The sequence below is a fragment of the Coregonus clupeaformis genome, unplaced genomic scaffold (genome assembly GCF_020615455.1).
Source record: "Coregonus clupeaformis isolate EN_2021a unplaced genomic scaffold, ASM2061545v1 scaf0195, whole genome shotgun sequence".
NCBI lineage: Eukaryota > Metazoa > Chordata > Actinopteri > Salmoniformes > Salmonidae > Coregonus > Coregonus clupeaformis.
In genome coordinates, this window is record NW_025533650.1 from 318402 (window position 1) to 337279 (window position 18878).

Sequence of the window (18878 nt, forward strand, 5' to 3'; positions counted from 1 at the left end):
CCATTTTGATTGAACTTTATTCATGTGTGTATATTCAGAGGTAATCTGAAGTACATAAACAAATGAATGAACAAATTAATAAATACATGATAAATACATGGGTAAATAACAAAAACAAACAAAGTAGGTTGGTGTTGAATACGTACTAGGTTCATTAACATACTGTAAATATCCAATAAAACTGAAGAACTGTGAACCAGTCATTAAGCAATGGAAATTATTTGAAATGAGGAATGGTAAGATCAGAATGTTAAGACCAGGGAGTTCAGTCTCAGCCTGATATCTGTTTCAGCTCAGATCATCTCAATGTCAGCCTCCCTGGCAGGGTTCTTCTTGTGGTACTCAGAGATGCGGCTCTCCATGACCGGACAGAAGTGACGGACCAGACCCTAAAGTGGAAGAGAAGGTTGGAGTGAAGGAAGAGAAGGAGGTGGGGGTCAGGATGTTACTTCACTAGTATCTCCACATCCGTTCTCATCTAACTCTTCACCCCGGTCTAACAACCTGTATCAACCTTTGACCTCAGTAGTCTCACCTGTTCCTGTATCAACCTTTGACCCCAGTAGTCTCACTTGTACCTGTATCAACCTTTAACCCCAGTAGTCTCACCTGTTCCTGTATCAACCTTTGACCCCATTAGTCTCACCTGTTCCTGTCTAACCTCTGACCGTAGTAGTCTCACCTGTACCTGTCTAACCTCTGACCCCAGTAGTTTCACCTGTACAGGCCATGCGGCCCTGTCCCCCAGAAGTCTCACCTGTACAGGCCATGCGGCCCCGTCCCCCAGGGCACAGATGGTATGGCCCTCAATCTGTTTACTCAGCTCCCAGATCATATCAATCTCTGAGTTGGCCGCGTCGCCACGCACAAACCGCCACATCATCTTATCCATCCAGTCCACTCCTGGTGTGGGGGGGAGAGAGAGATAGGGCGAGGGAGAGAGAGATCAACTAACCACCCAGTTACCTGGTTGTCTTTGTGCCACACAGATATCAAATTATCAGAAGTGAGATGGAGTTTTATGTTTGAGCAATAAGCTATATAGAAGCAAAACCTGTGGACATTATATTATCAAAATAATATAGGGTGGCAGGTAGCCTAGCGGTTAGGTGCGCTGGTTCGAATCCCCGAGCAGACTAGGTGAATAATCTGCAGATGTGCCATTGAGCAAGGCACTTAACCCTAATTGCTCTGGATAAGAGCATCTGCTAAATTACTAAAATGTAAAATACAGAGCATGTAGTACCTTACCTTCCCTACAGGGGGTGCACTGGCCACAGCTCTCATGTTTATAGAACTCAACCAGAGGGGCGATGGCTCTGATTACGTCAGTCTGGGAGAATGGAGTACACACATATTCTTCAAAATTTGATTTGTTCTTATAAAACAATGTTAATCAATATAAAGTAAATACTGTGTGCGTGAGTGCATGCTTACAGATTTGTCCATGACGATGATGGCGGCGGTGCCCAGAGCGGACTCTGCGCGGACGAGGTCATCAAAATCCATCATGACATCATCACACACAGAGCGAGGGATAATGGGTGTGGAGGAGCCTCCAGGGATCACTCCCAGTAGGTTGTCCCAGCCGCCCCTCACACCTCCTGAACCAATCAGAGACGAGGGGAAGGGAGTGTCAGGCGCACAAATATCAGCAGCACCAATAATATACCCACTCTGGCATACACACACAGTAACACAAATACAGGCAGTACTAGAAAACCTGTCACACTAACACTTGCACGAACACACACAGACGCACACACACCTGCGTGTCTCTCTATGAGTTCTCTGAGAGGAATGGACACGGAGTGTTCACATGACCAGAGATGTTGAACAGCTTTGTCCCAGCATTCCTCTCTCTCCCGAAGCTCGCAAACCACGCTCCACCTCGACGACAGATAGCAGGTGCCACGGCAACCGTCTCCACATTAGTAACCGTTGTTGGGCATCCGAACACCCCTGGAGACCCAAAGACAATGTGGTACATTGAGAGAAAGTCAATAAGAAGAGCATTTCTTTTCACAGTATAATCTACAGAAAACAATTGAACTGTCAGAAATGCAATGTACACTTCCCTTATGGAAAAAAACCACATGAACCACATTCATGTTTTCATGTGATCACATGTGAAGTTAATGTGACAACATGTAAAGCAACCTGTGATAACATGAAACTACACATTTTTCTGTTAGAGTTTTGGTAGACCATATTATCATTCTTTTGGTTGTTTCTTTTTTGGCAAGAAGGAGGTAAATCCAAAGGTGGTAGGTGTTTACCTATGTTAGCAGGTAAGTTAGAAAGGAGTGACAGGAGAAAGGGGTCAAAGATCAAGGTCAAAGGTGGTAGGTAATTTCCTCACCTATGTCTGCGGGGAAGGGTGGTTTGAGTCGGGGTTTCCCCTGCTTGCCCTCCAGGGACTCGATGAGGGCCGTCTCCTCCCCACAGATGTAGGCTCCTGCTACCCGCATCACAAACACATCAAAGTCGTACCCAGAGCCACACGCGTTCTTGCCTATCAACCCTGCTACATACGCCTCGTTTATCGCCACCAGGTGGACAGGACAGGACATACTGTAAGTGTTCGTGTGTGGAGGAGACAGGAGAGGACAGGACTCTAACCAGCCTAAGCAGGTAGTCTGACCTGTGTATTGGAGGACTCGTTGTAGAACTCTGACCTGTGAATTGGAGGACTCGTTGTAGAACTCTGACCTGTGTATTGGTGGACTCGTTGTAGAACTCTGACCTGTGAATTGGAGGACTCGTTGTAGAACTGACCTGTGTATTGGAGGACTCGTGGTAGAACTCTGACCTGTGTATTGGAAGACTCGCTATAGAACTCTGACCTGTGTATTGGAGGACTCGTTATAGAACTCTGACCTGTGTATTGGGGGACTCGTTGTAGAACTCTGACCTGTGTATTGGGGGACTCGTTATAGAACTCTGACCTGTGTATTGGAGGACTCGTTGTAGAACTCTGACCTGTGTATTGGAGGACTCGTTGTAGAACTCTGACCTGTGCATTGGAGGACTCGTTTAGAACTGACCTGTGAATTGCAGGACTCGTTGTAGAACTGACCTGTGTATTGGAGGACTCGTGGTAGAACTCTGACCTGTGTATTGGAGGACTCGTTGTAGAACTCTGACCTGTGCATTGGAGGACTCGTTATAGAACTCTGACCTGTGTATTGGAGGACTCGTTGTAGAACTCTGACCTGTGCATTGGAGGACTCGTTATAGAACTCTGACCTGTGCATTGGAGGACTCGTTATAGAACTCTGACCTGTGTATTGGAGGACTCGTTGTAGAACTCTGACCTGTGTATTGGAGGACTCGTTATAGAACTCTGACCTGTGTATTGGAGGACTCGTTGTAGAACTCTCCTCTGATGTAGATGTAAGCGGCGCGGGCTCCCATGGCCCTCCCAGCCACCAGGCAGCCCTCCACCAGCTTGTGAGGGTCGTGATGCATGATCTCTCTGTCCTTACATGTCCCTGGCTCTCCTTCATCTGCATTCACTACCAGGTACTTAGGCCTGAGATACAGATACTGTATGTTATACACCAGTGGAGGCTCCTCAGGGGAGGAAGGGGAGGACCATCCTCCGCCGTGAATTTCAGAAACATTTAAATAGTGAAAAATTTCAAAAGTGATCCTTTTTAGATAAAATTATACTAAATATATTCACGTCAACAAATAATTGATTAAAACACACTGTTTTGCAATGAAGGTCTACAGTAGTCTCAACAGCACTCTGTAGGGTAGCACCATGGTGTAGCCGGAGGACAGCTAGCTTCCGTTCTCCTCTGGGTACATTGACTCAATACAAAACCTAGGATGCTCGTGGTTCTCACCCCCTTCCATAGACATTTACATTTACATTTACATAATTTAGCAGACGCTCTTATCCATAGACTTACACAGTTATTATGACAACATCCAGAGGACGTCCTCCAACCTATAAGAGCTCTTGCAGCATGAACTGACATGTTGTCCACCCAATCAAAGGATCAGAGAATGAATCTAGTACTGAAAGCATAAAATACAGCTAGCTAGCACTGCAGTGCATTAAATGTGGTGAGTAGTTCACTCGAAGAGAGAGAAAGACAATAGTTGAACAGTTTTGAACAAATAAATGTATTCAAAAGTGAAGGAGAAGCAAGAGAGAGCGAGAGAGAGAGCTAGTTATATTTGGTATTTTTTTCACTTTCACTGCAGCTAGCTAGTTTAGCCTACTCAAACAACCGGCTCAGAGAGGTATGCTATGTTAGCTAGCTGACTATGGCTATCCAACACTGGAACTCTTCCAAGTCAAGGTAAGCTTTTGGTTGTATTAATTTATTGCCACCGGGGCCTGCCGGTGTAACTACTAAACTCCTTGCTGACTGTACACTGTATTGCATGATTGTAGAGGGTTTACTAACACGTTAGTTCTAGTACCTATGTTGACTATTTCATTATAATATGGTGACAACGATGTAGGCTGTATGTTGCGGTTAGCGGTTATGATATGAAGGTTTGGCTTGGAAAGGTTTTTTCGCCTGGTTACAGACAGCTGATGTGTTGTGCACTGGAGTCCACAAGCAAAGCGAAAAGGTGAGAGGAGGAGAGCATGTAGATGCGAGAAGAAATTATCCAACGATCAAAGGGATCATGGTGTATGTACAGTACCAGTCAAAAGTTTGGCCACACCTACTCATTCCAGGGTTTTTCTTTATTTTTACTATTTTCTACATTATAGAATAATAGTGAAGACATCAAAACTTTGAAATAACACATATGGAATCATGTAGTAGCCAAAAAAGTCTTAAACAAATCAAAATAGATGTAATATTTTAGATTCTTCAAAGTAGCCACCCTTTGCCTTGATGACAGCTTTGCACTCTTGGCATTCTCTCAACCAGCTTCACCTGGAATACTTTTCCAACAGTCTTGAAGGAGTTCCCACATATGCTGAGCACTTGTTGGCTGCTTTTCCTTCACTCTGCGGTTCAACTCATCCCAAACCATCTCAATTGGGTTGAGGTTGGGTGATTGTGGAGGCCAGGTCATCTGATGCAGCACTCCATCACTCTCCTTCTTGGTCAAATAGCCCTTACACAGCCTGGAGCGCAAACCAGATGGGATGGCGTATTGCTGCAGAATGCTGTGGTAGCCATGCTGGTTAAGTGTGCCTTGAATTCTAAATAAATCACCAACAGTGTCACCAGCAAAGCACCCCCACAGCATCACACCTCCTCCTCCATGCTTCACGGTGGGAACCACACATGCAGAGATCATCCGTTCACCTACTCTGCGTCTCACAAAGACACAGCGGTTTGAACCCAAAATCTCAAATTCGACCATGAAGGCCTGATTCACGTATTCTCCTCTGAGCAGTTGATGTTGAGATGTGTCTGTTACTTGAACTCTGTGAAGCATTTATTTGGGCTGCAATTTCTGAGGCTGGTAACGCTAATAAACATATCCTCTGCAGCAGAGGTAACTCTGGGTCTTCCTTTCCTGTGGCGGTCCTCATGAGAGCCAGTTTCCTCATAGCGCTTGATGTTTTTTGCGACTGCACTTGAAGAAACTTTCAAAGTTCTTGAAATTTTCCAGATTGACTGACGTTCATGACTTAAAGTAACGATGGACTGTCGTTTCTCTTTGCATATTTGAGCTGTTCTTGCCATAATATGGACTTGGTCTTTTACGAAATAGGGCTCTTTTCTGTATACCACCCCTACCTTGTCACAACACAACTGATTGGCTCAAATGCATTAAGAAGGAAAGAAATTCCACAAATTATCTTTTAAGAAGGCACACCTGTTAATTGAAATTCATTCCAGGTGACTACATCATCAAGCTGGTTGAGAGAATGCCAAGAGTTTGCAAAGCTTTCATCAAGGCAAAGGGTGGCTACTTTGAAGAATCTCAAATATAAAATATATTTTGATTTGTTTAACACTTTTTTGGTTACTACATGATACCATATGTGTTATTCCATAGTTTTGATGTCTTCACTATTATTCTACAATGTAGAAAATAGTAAAAATTAAGAAAAACCTTGGAATGAGTAGGTGTGTCCAAACTTTTGACTGGTACTGTATGCTGCTGCTATGAAAGTGAACTGTGTTTGCGTGTGATCAGGGGTGTATTCAATTTGCTTACCGTGCCAATAGATCCACAGACGATGCAATTGCCATCACACTGCACACTGCTCTATCCCATCTGGACAAGAGGAACACCTATTTAAGAATGCTGTTCATTGACTATAGCTCAGCATTCAACACCATAGTACCCTCCAAGCTCATCATTAAGCTTGAGGCCCTGGGACTGAACCCCGCCCTGTGCAACTGGGTCCTGGACTTCCTGACGGGCCGCCCCCAGGTGGTGAAGGTAGGAAACAACATCTCCACTTCGCTGATCCTCAACACTGGGGCCCCACAAGGGTGCATGCTCAGCCCCCTCCTGTACTCCCTGTTCACCCATGACTGCGTGGCCAAGCACGCCTCCAACTCAATCATCAAGTTTGCAGACGACACAACAGTAGTAGGCTTGATTACCAACAATGACGAGACTGCCTACAGAGATGAGGGCTCTGGGAGTGTGGTGCCAGGCAAATAACCTCTCACTCAACATCAACAAAACAAAGGAGATGATCGTGGACTTCAGGAAACAGCAGAGGGTGCACCCCCCTATCCACATCACCGACAAACTGAAATGGTCCACCCACGCAGACAGTGTGGTAAAGAAGGAGCAACAGAGCCTCTTCAACCTCAGGAGGCTGAAGAAATTTGGCTTATCACCTAAAACCCTGACAAACTTTTACAGATGCACAATTGAGAGCATCCTGTCGGGCTGTATCACCGCCTGGTACGGCAACTGCACCACCCATAACCGCAGGGCTCTCCAGAGGGTGGTGCGGTCTGCCGAACGCATTACCGGGGGCAAACTACCCGCCCTCCAAGACACAAACAGCACCCGATGTCACAGGAAGGCCAAAAAGATCATCAAGGACATCAACCACCCGAGCCACTGCCTGTTCACCCCGCTATCATCCAGAAGGCGAGGTCAGTACAGGTGCATCAAAGCTGGGACCGAGAGAATGAAAAACAGCTTCTATCTCAAGGCCATCAGACTGTTAAATAGACATCACTAGCACATTAGAGGCTGCTGCTGCCTATTGAAATCACTGGCCACTTTAAGAAATGGAACACTAGTCACTTTAATAATGTTTACATATCTTGCACTACTCATCTCATATGTATATACTGCATTCTATTCTATAATATTCTTCTGTATCTTAGTCCATGCCGCTCTGTCATTGCTTGTCCATATATGTATATATTCTTAAATCCCATTCCTTACTTTTTTTGTGTGTATTGGGTATATGTTGTAAAATTGTTAGATATTACTGCACTGTCGGAGCTAGAAGCACAAGCATTTCGCTACACCCGCTATAACATATGCTAAACACGTGTATGTGACAAATAACATTTGATTTGATTTGATTTGTATTCATTCCGCCGATTCTGTTGAAAACTTTTATTAAACGGACGCAAACGGAACAAACTGGGGATAAACCTGAATTTGTTCAATAGTAACTCCAATTTGCAACTGTTGAACTAATGATTACACCCTAGATCAGCTAGATGCAGGCTAGAGTGTACAAGGCGGTATTGAATGTATCAATGTCTGTCACCTTGATTACTCAAATTTCTCTCGACCTGTGCACCTAGCGTACATGGTAAACTTTCATTCATAGGCTAGGTTGTAGCAACCTCATGATGGGTATAGGGAAAACGTGAGTATAATGTAGTAGCCTAAACCTATCGATGTTACATTGAGCTGGGTGAGTCCCCTGTAGCTCAGTTGGTAGGGCATGGCGCTTGCAACGCCAGGGTTGTGGGTTTGTTTCCCACAGGGGGCCAGTATGAAAATGTATGCACTCACTAACTGTAAGTTGCTCTGGATAAGAGTGTCTGCTAAATGACTAAAATGTGAATGGAATATGAATTACAGTCATCCAATATGCTGTAATATAAATAAGGCCATGCTTATAAAAAAAATGGCACCGACCGCCACTGTTATACACACACGTACTCTCCCTCTCTCTCGCTCTCTTTCTTACCTGCTGTCACTGGGTTTGTTCATGAAGCCCCACTTCATGCCGGTGGGGAAGCCAGCTCCTCCTCTCCCTCTCAGACCAGACACCTTGACCTCGTTCAGGATCCAGTCTGTCCCCTTCAGGAGGATCTCTTTAGTCTTATACCAGTCACCCCGACGTAGAGCACCCTTCAGGCTGGGGACACAATGGGAAATATAGATGGCGTTTGTCGTAGTAAATATATAATGTTATAGCTTGGTCTGACTAAAATCTTGTGCATGACCCATCTTGTGTTGGGCCTTTGTATTTAATACAATGCACAAAGACTTCTATCTTGTCGGCCTTATCAGCAGGTGGCTATGGGCAACACCCACGCCATAGGTCTCTCAGTTCTCCCAACTCACGAGTTCTTGCTCTGAGGACATACACACACACACCCCCACACACACACACACATACACACACACACACACACACACATCATCATTGTTAAACATACACACACATACACACACACACACACACACACACACACATACACACACACACACACACACACACACATACACACACGCACACACACACACACATCATCATTGTTAAACATACACACACATACACACACACACACACACACACACACATACACACACACACACACACACACACACACACATACACACACGCACACACACACACACATCATCATTGTTAAACATACACACACATACACACACACACACACACACACACACAAACATACACACACATACACACACACACACACACACACACATACACACACGCACACACACACACACACACATCATCATTGTTAAGCACACACACACACAAAAACCCCCTTCTCTTAGGCTGAACATCTGAAGACAGAGAACCCGACTCAGAGCCAATGCAATGGAGGTGACCTCGACCAACTCATCAGGACCAATCAGAAGATCAGAACTACTAGAATCAACCTACTTTATTTTATTGTATAAAATGTCAGCACACAATGTTTAGGGGCTCGCTCTCAGATATCTCCCTACGAGATTGACGAACGGGTCCGTGCACGCTATTTACAGATATCTTTACCTCTGAATAAACTGCCTTATATTATACAATTATCCACCTTGTCCGAAAGTCTCTACTTGGTCTCCGTTCTCCAGTAAACTTGTGATCATCAACAAAATTGGTAGCAGAGGGTGGTTTTCTAACTCTGAATTCGGTCCATAAAAGTTGATAGAGACAGGAGACAAGTAAGAGACGGATCTGAAAGGACGGGTGACCTGTCCGCAGGAGCAGCCGGGAATCCAGCTCGCCTCAGGAAACTGATCTAAACCGACGTCAATACAAAGGTAAGCAGAACCTGTTAAAACAAAATCTGCATATTGTATTGTAGGATAAACCAAATTATGATCAGTAGTACTGGGCGTGAGTATGGATTACTGTCAAATTTATAACATATCTATTATGACTCAAAAGGCACATGTGTAAAGATATCTGAAATCTTAGGCTTTTTACTGTTGAAATGTGACTCTCTAGAGAGGAGTCTAGTTACAGTGGTTCACAAGAGGAGGACCGACTTTTATTTTCTGTTGAATTGTGATTCTCTAGTGAGGAGTCTATTTACAGAGGTTTGGTTCACTAGAAATGGACCCTTTTATTTTTACTGTTGATATCTGAAATCTTAGGTTTTTACTGTTGAAATGTGACTCTAAGAGAAGAAGTCTAGTTACAGTGGTTTTATTTTCTGTTGAATTGCGGCTTTCTAGTGAGGAGCCTATTACAGAGGTTTTGGTTCACAAGCGATGGACCCTTTTATTTGATCCACAAGAGAAGGATCTGGTGACTTGATAAAAAGATTCAGATAGTCGGGTTGAGTTAATTCCGTGAGAATCCAAGTCCAGAAAAGGTTCTCCCGACTAGACGCCAGTTGAATGGTTTAAACGACTGGGAGTCTCCTTGAGGAGAATCAAAAAAAATAAAAATAAAAATACAAGTTCAGATAGTCGGGCAATTGGTTGACGTGGCACTCAACTATATGTACTGTGAGGAACTCAAACTGAATTCGTGTGTTGATGCTGATATGTAATGAAAAATGTAATTGTTGAAATGATAACCTGAATGTTGTGTAAGATTGGCCGTTTCATGAGACTAACTAGTTGATAACTTTTAAGAGGACCACTGAGTCCTATTTTGCCTGTTATGTAGCCGCTGCGCTAAAAGCTGACTTGAACTTTTTCCCTCTTGTGGTGTTGGTATTTCCATAATTCCTAAAATTAGATTGATAATTATTTTGGAAGCGCTCGAGTTTGTTAATATATTGTTCCAAAAGGGCGATTCTGATACCTTTTGGGAAAATATATAATAACTCGAATACCTGAAAAACAATAATAACTTTTGCAAAATAATTCCCAAAATTAAATTGATAAATTATTTTAGGAGCGCTCGAGTTTGCTAATATATTCTTCCAAAAGGGCGATTCTGATACCTTTTGGGAAAATATATAATAACTCGAATACCTGAAAAACAATAATAACTTTTGCTAAATAATTCCCAAAATTAAATTGATAATTATTTTAGGAGCGCTCGAGTTTGCTAATATATTCTTCCAAAAGGGCGATTCTGATACCTTTTGGGAAAATATATAATAGCTCGAGTACCTGAAAGACAATAATAACTTTTGCAAAATAATTCCTGGGATTAAATTGATGATTGTTTTGGGAGCGCTCGGGTTTGTTAATATATTGTTCCAAAAGGGCGGTTCTGATACCTTTTGGGAAAATATATAATAATTCGAATAATTGAAAAACAATAATACCTTTTGCAAAATAATTCCTAATAATAAAGTATTGAACATTTTTTGTGTACGAGGGTGGGACATCAGAGATAAATCTCAGTCAGCGCCAAGAATACATTGCTGGATTCGGCCAGTGACGGGCTAAGAGCACCAAGATAGTCTAATAAACTGTATAACCATGGCAACCACTACCGTCCCAAAACTCAAATTTAATGAATATCTAGATCAAAAAATACAGGATAGAGCGGGAGGGAAAGAACAGTATAAGACAGTGAAGAAAGTGTGGGAGGGAGTGAAACTCAAATGGACACAGGCAGGTTACTTTAGCGGGGGTGCCCCGTCTAAGGGCAACTCACCTTTATGAAGAAAGGACTAGAGGTGGCAGTTGAGAAAGCCGAGGAAGAGCTGAGAATAGGGACATGGGCAATAGTGGAGAGCAGGAGGGTGCAACCAAAGAAAACAGATACGATGTGTGTGGCCACTGAAGCAGCTTCCCCAGAGGCCAGTACCAGCACCACTCCTGGCCCCACCTCACTATACAGCCTAACAGGCACCATGACTTTTGGCCCACAACCACGACCATGGCCTCAGCAGGGCACCCCATTAGGTCCTCCAAGAGGAGGGAACTACCTGTGTTACAATTGTGGAGGAGCTGGACATTTTAGGCGTGATTGTAAGGAACACCCACAATTTAACCATCAACCCCAATGGAGGGGAAGAGGCAGAGGTACACCACAATGGAGAGGTAGAGGAAGGGGAGGACCCCCACAATACCAGACTCAATGGAGACGGCCAAGGCCACAAGGTAATGGGGGGGCCTGTTACAATTGTCATCAATATGGACACTCTGTCAGATGGTGTCCATTACCACCTAGTCCGCAACAGCAACACTGGCTGGCAAACAGGGGTAGAGGTTATGCCTTCAGATCAAGAGGAGGCCCAAGACCGATGTACCAGCCACATGCTGCCCTACCAGCATATAACCACCCACAACAAGACCCAAACCAACAGCCTAACCAGCAGCCAGCTCCTACCTTCCAGGGCATGTCAGACGAATATCCTCCCTGGCCCTGAAGCTGCCCACCACCACAGAACGGGAATGGGGGTCAGCATTTTCCACTCCACACTGAACCAACTGTCATGTGTGAAGTGGAGGGAGTTACCCACCAATTTTTGGTAGATACAGGATGTACGTACTCTGCCATAAGATCTCGTCAACCACTCTCTTCGGAATCAATACAGGTGGTGGGGGTATCAGGAACACCCGAAGCACAAAACAAGACCATACCATTGCTCTTCCAATGGGGCCCTTCCAATTTGAAGCATCAATTCCTATATTGTCCCAACTGTCCAATCAACCTATTAGGAAGGGACCTATTGTGCAAACTGAAATGTTCAATCTACCTTACCGAAAAGGGTGTGGAGGTTTCCATTGATCCCATTACCTCCACACCAGTTCATCCAGTTAGGGTGCTGATGCTACCCATCATCCCAACTCCAGTGCTCTCCCTGACCCAAGAAATATACTGGTTGAAGTGCATCGAATCCGGCCAAGGAACCCCTGAGGTTCAATTCAAGTTCAACCAGCTGAGACAACTCATTTACACATTTCACCCATACAAGACTCCTCAAGCTGAAATACACTGTACACTTAATGTGACTGACAATGATGTCAACCCATATACCGATGCTGGTCTCTCGAAATCCCACCGAGATTCCATACTCCATCATCCACGTCCCATCACAGTGTCAGGCATGTTGTCCTTCCTGGGGTTGACAGGGTACAGCCGTACCCACATCCCTGACTACACATCCAGGACTGAACCACTGAGAGAAATAGTGAGAGAAGCAGGACCAAGAAACTTACACTCCTCACTTACCTGGACACCTGAAGCATCAACAGCATTTGCTCTCCTAAAAACCGATCTCTCGGTGGCAGCAGCTCTGACAGCACCCGACTACAAAAACAAATTTCATCTTGATGTTTCTGAAAAGGAGGGGTTCACTTCTTCCATCCTTTTTCAGAAACAAGAGGGGGAGAGAAGAGTACTGTATCATTCCTCTAAGTTGGACCATATTGAAGCAGGTCAGACAACATGTTCCAGGTACGTGGCTGCAGTGGCAAAAGCTATTGAAAAAACCGCCCACCTGGTAATGTGCCACAAATTGGAAATCCATACGCACCATGGGGTTGCAGCATATCTGATGAGCAAGGAATTCACGTTCAGCGCTGAAAGAAATAACAAAATCCAGAATAAATGCACCCAATCACACATTACTTTTGTCAACACCGACAAAAACATGGCAGACGCACTCAATGCAGAAGAAGGGTTGGCACACTCCTGCGAAGAGAGGGCGGCACAGGAACTGAAACTGCGACCAGACTTGGGAAACGAACCCCCTTACCAATCCTGATCTATGGTTGTACACCGATGGATGCTGCTATAGAGGAGAAGAAGGGAACATAGCAGCATATGCAGTGGTACAGCAGCTTCCAGACGGGTCACACGTGACCCTGGAATCAGACATCATCCCACAACCTGCCTCAGCCCAACTAGCCGAGATCATTGGTTTGACTCAAGCCCTGGAAAAGGCTGAAGGAAAGACTGTGAACATCTACACTGACTCAGCATATGCTCATGGAGCAGTCCATACAGATGGACCACAATGGGTCAGACGTAACTTCACCACAACAGGAAACCTTCCGATCAAACACAAGGCACAAATGGAGAGACTGATAAAAGCAGTCTCACTACCTGAGCAGGTGGCCATCATGAAGTGCAAAGGACATCAGCAACTCAAGAACAAAGTCAGCGAGGGAAATGACGCAGCTGACAAAGCAGCCAAGAAAGCTGGGGGCTACACTCCAAGACAGATGGTGCTGCAGACTCAACCAGCTAGAACAGAACTCACAGACCAACACATAAAGGAACTACAATTCACAGCGGGCCCGTATGAGCACTCGGTATGGGGACAGATGGGAGCCACCAAAGGACCTGATGAACTTTGGAGATGCCATGACGGCAGGTTGGTGGCCCCAGCTAATCTCTGCCCCGAGCTGATACGTGAGGCTCATGGGCCCACCCATGAAGGGAAACTCAAAACTTTACAGAAGGTTTCCCATATTTGGTGGCACCCACACATTAAGGACATGACAGACTTGTTTTGTGATGAGTGCAGCATTTGTGGCAGCCACAACCCAAAGAAACCTTTCCAACCACCCATGGGTTCATACCCAGTACCTAATGCATGTTTTCAGGACATTAGCATAGATTACACTGACATGGGGGCTGATAATGTAACTAATGGGAAAAGGTACTTATTGGTAATGGTAGATCGATTCTCCAAATGGGTTGAGGCAATACCAACAGCACGTGAGGATGCCAGGTCGGTCATTAAGTGGCTGCAGACTGAACTCATACCAAGGTATGGGGTTCCAAGACAAATCCGATCCGACAACGGGTCCCATTTCAGTAACCAACACCTGAGACAGGTGGAGGAGAGGTTCGGCATTGTGCACAAGTTTGGGTCTGTGTACCGGCCGCAATCTCAGGGCCTCGTGGAACGTGCCAATCAAACTTTGAAGGCTAAGATAGCCAAGGTATGTGCAGGTTCAAAGTTGACGTGGGTTGAAGCTCTGCCCCTGGCGTTGATGGCCATGAGAGCCTCTCCAGGAGCAGGCACCCATCTCTCTCCACATGAGATTATGACTGGTAGGGTCATGCCTGGTCCACCAAGGGAGGGAGGTCATATGCCCGCCCTTGATGTACAACAAATTGTAATGTCTGAATATGTGAGAAAACTAACGGAACTCTCTGCAGCTCTCTCCAAACAGATTCACAAGGTCCAAGAGGGGGAGCTGACGGGAGATCCGGCGCCGCTGAAGGTAAAAGTTGGTGACTGGGTGAGGGTTAAGGTCCACAAGAGAAAGTGGCAAGAACCCAGGTGGACTGGACCGTACGAAGTGAAGGAGGTTACTTCACACTCAGTCCAGGTCAAAGGTAAATTGGGCGCACCATGGCACCACCTTACACATTGCACACCAGCACCAACTCCTTCCAGAACTTTGACTGAGGTCAGGGCTGACTTGAGCGCCCTAAATTCGGCACCAAATACAGAGGCTCCTAGTCTGTGAGAATGTGGAGGAGACTCTCATTAACAGAGACTGGAGGGCTTCGCCCTGGGAGGAGACATAGACCTCCCTGGGAGAGACTGGGTATCTCTGGTCCCTTGTTTGTTATTTTCATTATAGTCACTGGAGTTTCCATGGGAACTTTCACATGGCTAATACAGCAACCAGCACATCCACATACTAATATCACTAGTCCTAATAATATCACATCTCATGCCACCGTCAGAACAAACACCCATACCTTACGAAAACGACATGTTTTTAATAGCGACCAAAACTGTACTACCAACCAAATTAGAAGTACCACCCTATGTATCCCTATAAATACTACCACCACTGTCACCGTCCCTTGGGGAATGTTGGAAAGTACTGGGCAGAATGAAAACAGGAAGTTATGGCAAGTCCAATATCATTGGTACATGACATTGGGGGGTTTGGATAAATGGTCCTGGAAAAACCTAGTCGCCGAGACAGGTCTTGATTGGTCAAGTTATTCAACAGGACGGAACGTCTTATTATGGCGAAGGGGACTTACATTGGCCAAAGAACAAAATGGCCTGAAGTTAATTATCCCACCAGGACAGAGGGAGGGCTGCCAATATTTCATATTGGCTCCATATATGGACACTGGTCCATATAGTCGAAATAGGCCTCCATTTTATATATACTATTTTAAATGGAACTTGATTGTTTGTTTTGTATCAACACCCGACCCTTCCACTTCTACAATTAAGGACGATAGAAAAAACATTGTGAAACCCACAGGTAGAGGTAGATGGGGACCAATTACCATGGTTACCACTCCACCTACTTTGGATGATGCAATCTTGACCGCTACAGGTGTCTCCGGCCTTTCTAACAACTGGCTCTTGTTGACTGAGGAAGCGGCAAGGGTGACTCATCAGAGTTGTGTGGTTTGTATGGGGGCACGGCCATTGCTTCGCATTATCCCTGCCGCCATTACGCCAGAATGCTTCCTGTCTGTCATGAAACATGACAACCCTTCCGCCAATTGTACACTATGGGACGTAATTCATCCCTTGGTTACTAAAGTAACTAAGAAACCAATTTTTTCCTATCAGGTGGCTAGAGCTAACTTTACCTGTGTTAATCTCACGAAAGGACTACCATTGTTGGGTATGTTACCTGTTGGATGGTGTCGGTTTATCTATACGCCTAATACTGAGTTTAAACCTGTTTCCAGGGCTGATGTCTGGTGGTGGTGTGGAGGCGTTCGTCTGTTTGATGGACTGCCTGGAAATGCCACAGGCACCTGTGCACTAGTCTCTCTTTTGCTACCAATTTCTGTGTATCCAACAGGTGTTCAGGAGCTGGTGACCCATGTGTCTGACTTAATTCCTACCAGGACCAGGCGCGCTGTGGGCCCTACTCATGGGGACCCAACCTACATTGATGCAATTGGGGTCCCTAGGGGGGTACCAGATGAGTATAAATTGATTGACCAAGTAGCCGCAGGTTTTGAATCTTCATTTTGCTGGTGGTGCACGATTAATAAAAATGTTGACAGAATCAATTATGTCCATTTTAATGTTCAAAAATTAGGCAATTGGACACAACAAGGTTTTGAGGCGGTGCATGGCCAGTTGGCTGCGACCTCTCTCATGGCTTTCCAAAATCTTATTGCTGTCGACATGCTCCTGGCTGAAAAAGGAGGAGTATGTGCTATGTTTGGTGAACAATGTTGTACCTTTATTCCCAACAATACAGCCACAGATGGCAGCTTGACTGTCGCCCTGGAAGGGTTACGAACTCTTAATGGCAAAATGAAGAGCCACTCAGGGGTGGATACTTCAATGTGGGACTCTTGGATGGATGCGTTTGGTAAATATAAAACGCTTGTTTCTTCTATACTTGTATCCATCTCTGTTTTTGCTGCAATTCTAGTGCTTTGTGGATGCTGTTGCATTCCATGCATACGGACGCTGACAACCAGGATTATAACCACCGCTATTGATCCACATCCTGCAGATAACGGTCAGATGTTTCCTTTGCTTGCTATTGACGATGCTGACCAAGGATATCTGGATGATGAATAGCATTTAAGCTTTTTGTCACGTCTCTTGTGAGACGTGAAGAGGGGGAATGTAAAACTTTATCTTCTGATAAAGTTTTCCCTATTTTGCCAATTGCACTATTAAGCTTGTGTCACGTCTCTTGTGAGACGTGAAGAGGGGGAATGTAAAACTTTATCTTCTGATAAAGTTTTCCCTATTTTGCCAAATTGCAGCATTTAAGCTTTATGTCACGTCTCTTGTGAGACGTGAAGAGGGGGAATGTAAAACTTTATCTTCTGATAAAGTTTTCCCTATTTTGCCAATTACACTGTTAGCTTGTGTCACGTCTTAAGTTTTCCTTCTTTACTGTTACTTGGTCACGTCTCTGGGGAGACGTGAAGAGAGGGATTTGTCGTAGTAAATATATAATGTTATAGCTTGGTCTGACTAAAATCTTGTGCATGACCCATCTTGTGTTGGGCCTTTGTATTTAATACAATGCACAAAGACTTCTATCTTGTCGGCCTTATCAGCAGGTGGCTATGGGCAACACCCACGCCATAGGTCTCTCAGTTCTCCCAACTCACGAGTTCTTGCTCTGAGGACATACACACACACACCCCCACACACACACACACACACACACACACACACATACACACACGCACACACACACACACACATACACACACGCACACACACACACACATCATCATTGTTAAACATACACACACATACACACACACACACACACACACACACATACACACACACACACACACACACACACACACGCACACACACACACACATCATCATTGTTAAACATACACACACATACACACACACACACACACACACACAAACATACACACACATACACACACACACACACACACACACACATACACACACGCACACACACACACACACACATCATCATTGTTAAGCACACACACACACAAAAACCCCCTTCTCTTAGGCTGAACATCTGAAGACAGAGAACCCGACTCAGAGCCAATGCAATGGAGGTGACCTCGACCAACTCATCAGGACCAATCAGAAGATCAGAACTACTAGAATCAACCTACTTTATTTTATTGTATAAAATGTCAGCACACAATGTTTAGGGGCTCGCTCTCAGATATCTCCCTACGAGATTGACGAACGGGTCCGTGCACGCTATTTACAGATATCTTTACCTCTGAATAAACTGCCTTATATTATACAATTATCCACCTTGTCCGAAAGTCTCTACTTGGTCTCCGTTCTCCAGTAAACTTGTGATCATCAACACGTTTTAAATAGGCCACTATCCCCTAATACTTCCTATGTACTTGGTGTAGGTGTTGTTTTCAGATATAATGTATTCTCGGGTAGGTTAAGGGAAGGGGACAAGGAGAGGAGGACACTTTATGGATGGTTAAGAAGGGGGCAAGAGTACTGTATGTGCATAGATTTGATGGTATCCAGAGTGTGTATGTGCACAGTGATGTTACGTTTGGGATGTTACTACCTCCAGTCATGACGGCCATACAAGTTTGTGAAAATCCGGTCCTGATCACTCAAGGGACCAAATTTAGTCTTCTTTGGATTCTCCTAGCAACCCAGATAAACACACATAATAATTTATGTAACGATAATAGGCTAGATGGAGACATAGGCAGTTGTAGCCTAGTCTAGAAAACAGAAATGGTTTAAACTACACTAGGTGAGAGAAGGCTACCTGTTGCTTTGCCACGGTGCTGTAGCGCTGGGCCAGATGGGGCGAGAGGCACTGCTGCGCCGCCGCCGAGTGCGCACCTGCGCTTCCTAGCATCCAGCGCAGCGTCAGCATCCTGAG

The 18878-nt window shown here is 44.9% G+C and overlaps 1 pseudogene; it reads right to left on the bottom strand.

Annotated features, from left to right (window-relative positions):
• Nucleotides 1-107: 107 nt before the first annotated feature.
• LOC123484093 lies at nucleotides 108-18872 on the bottom strand (annotated as a pseudogene).
• Nucleotides 18873-18878: the final 6 nt, after the last annotated feature.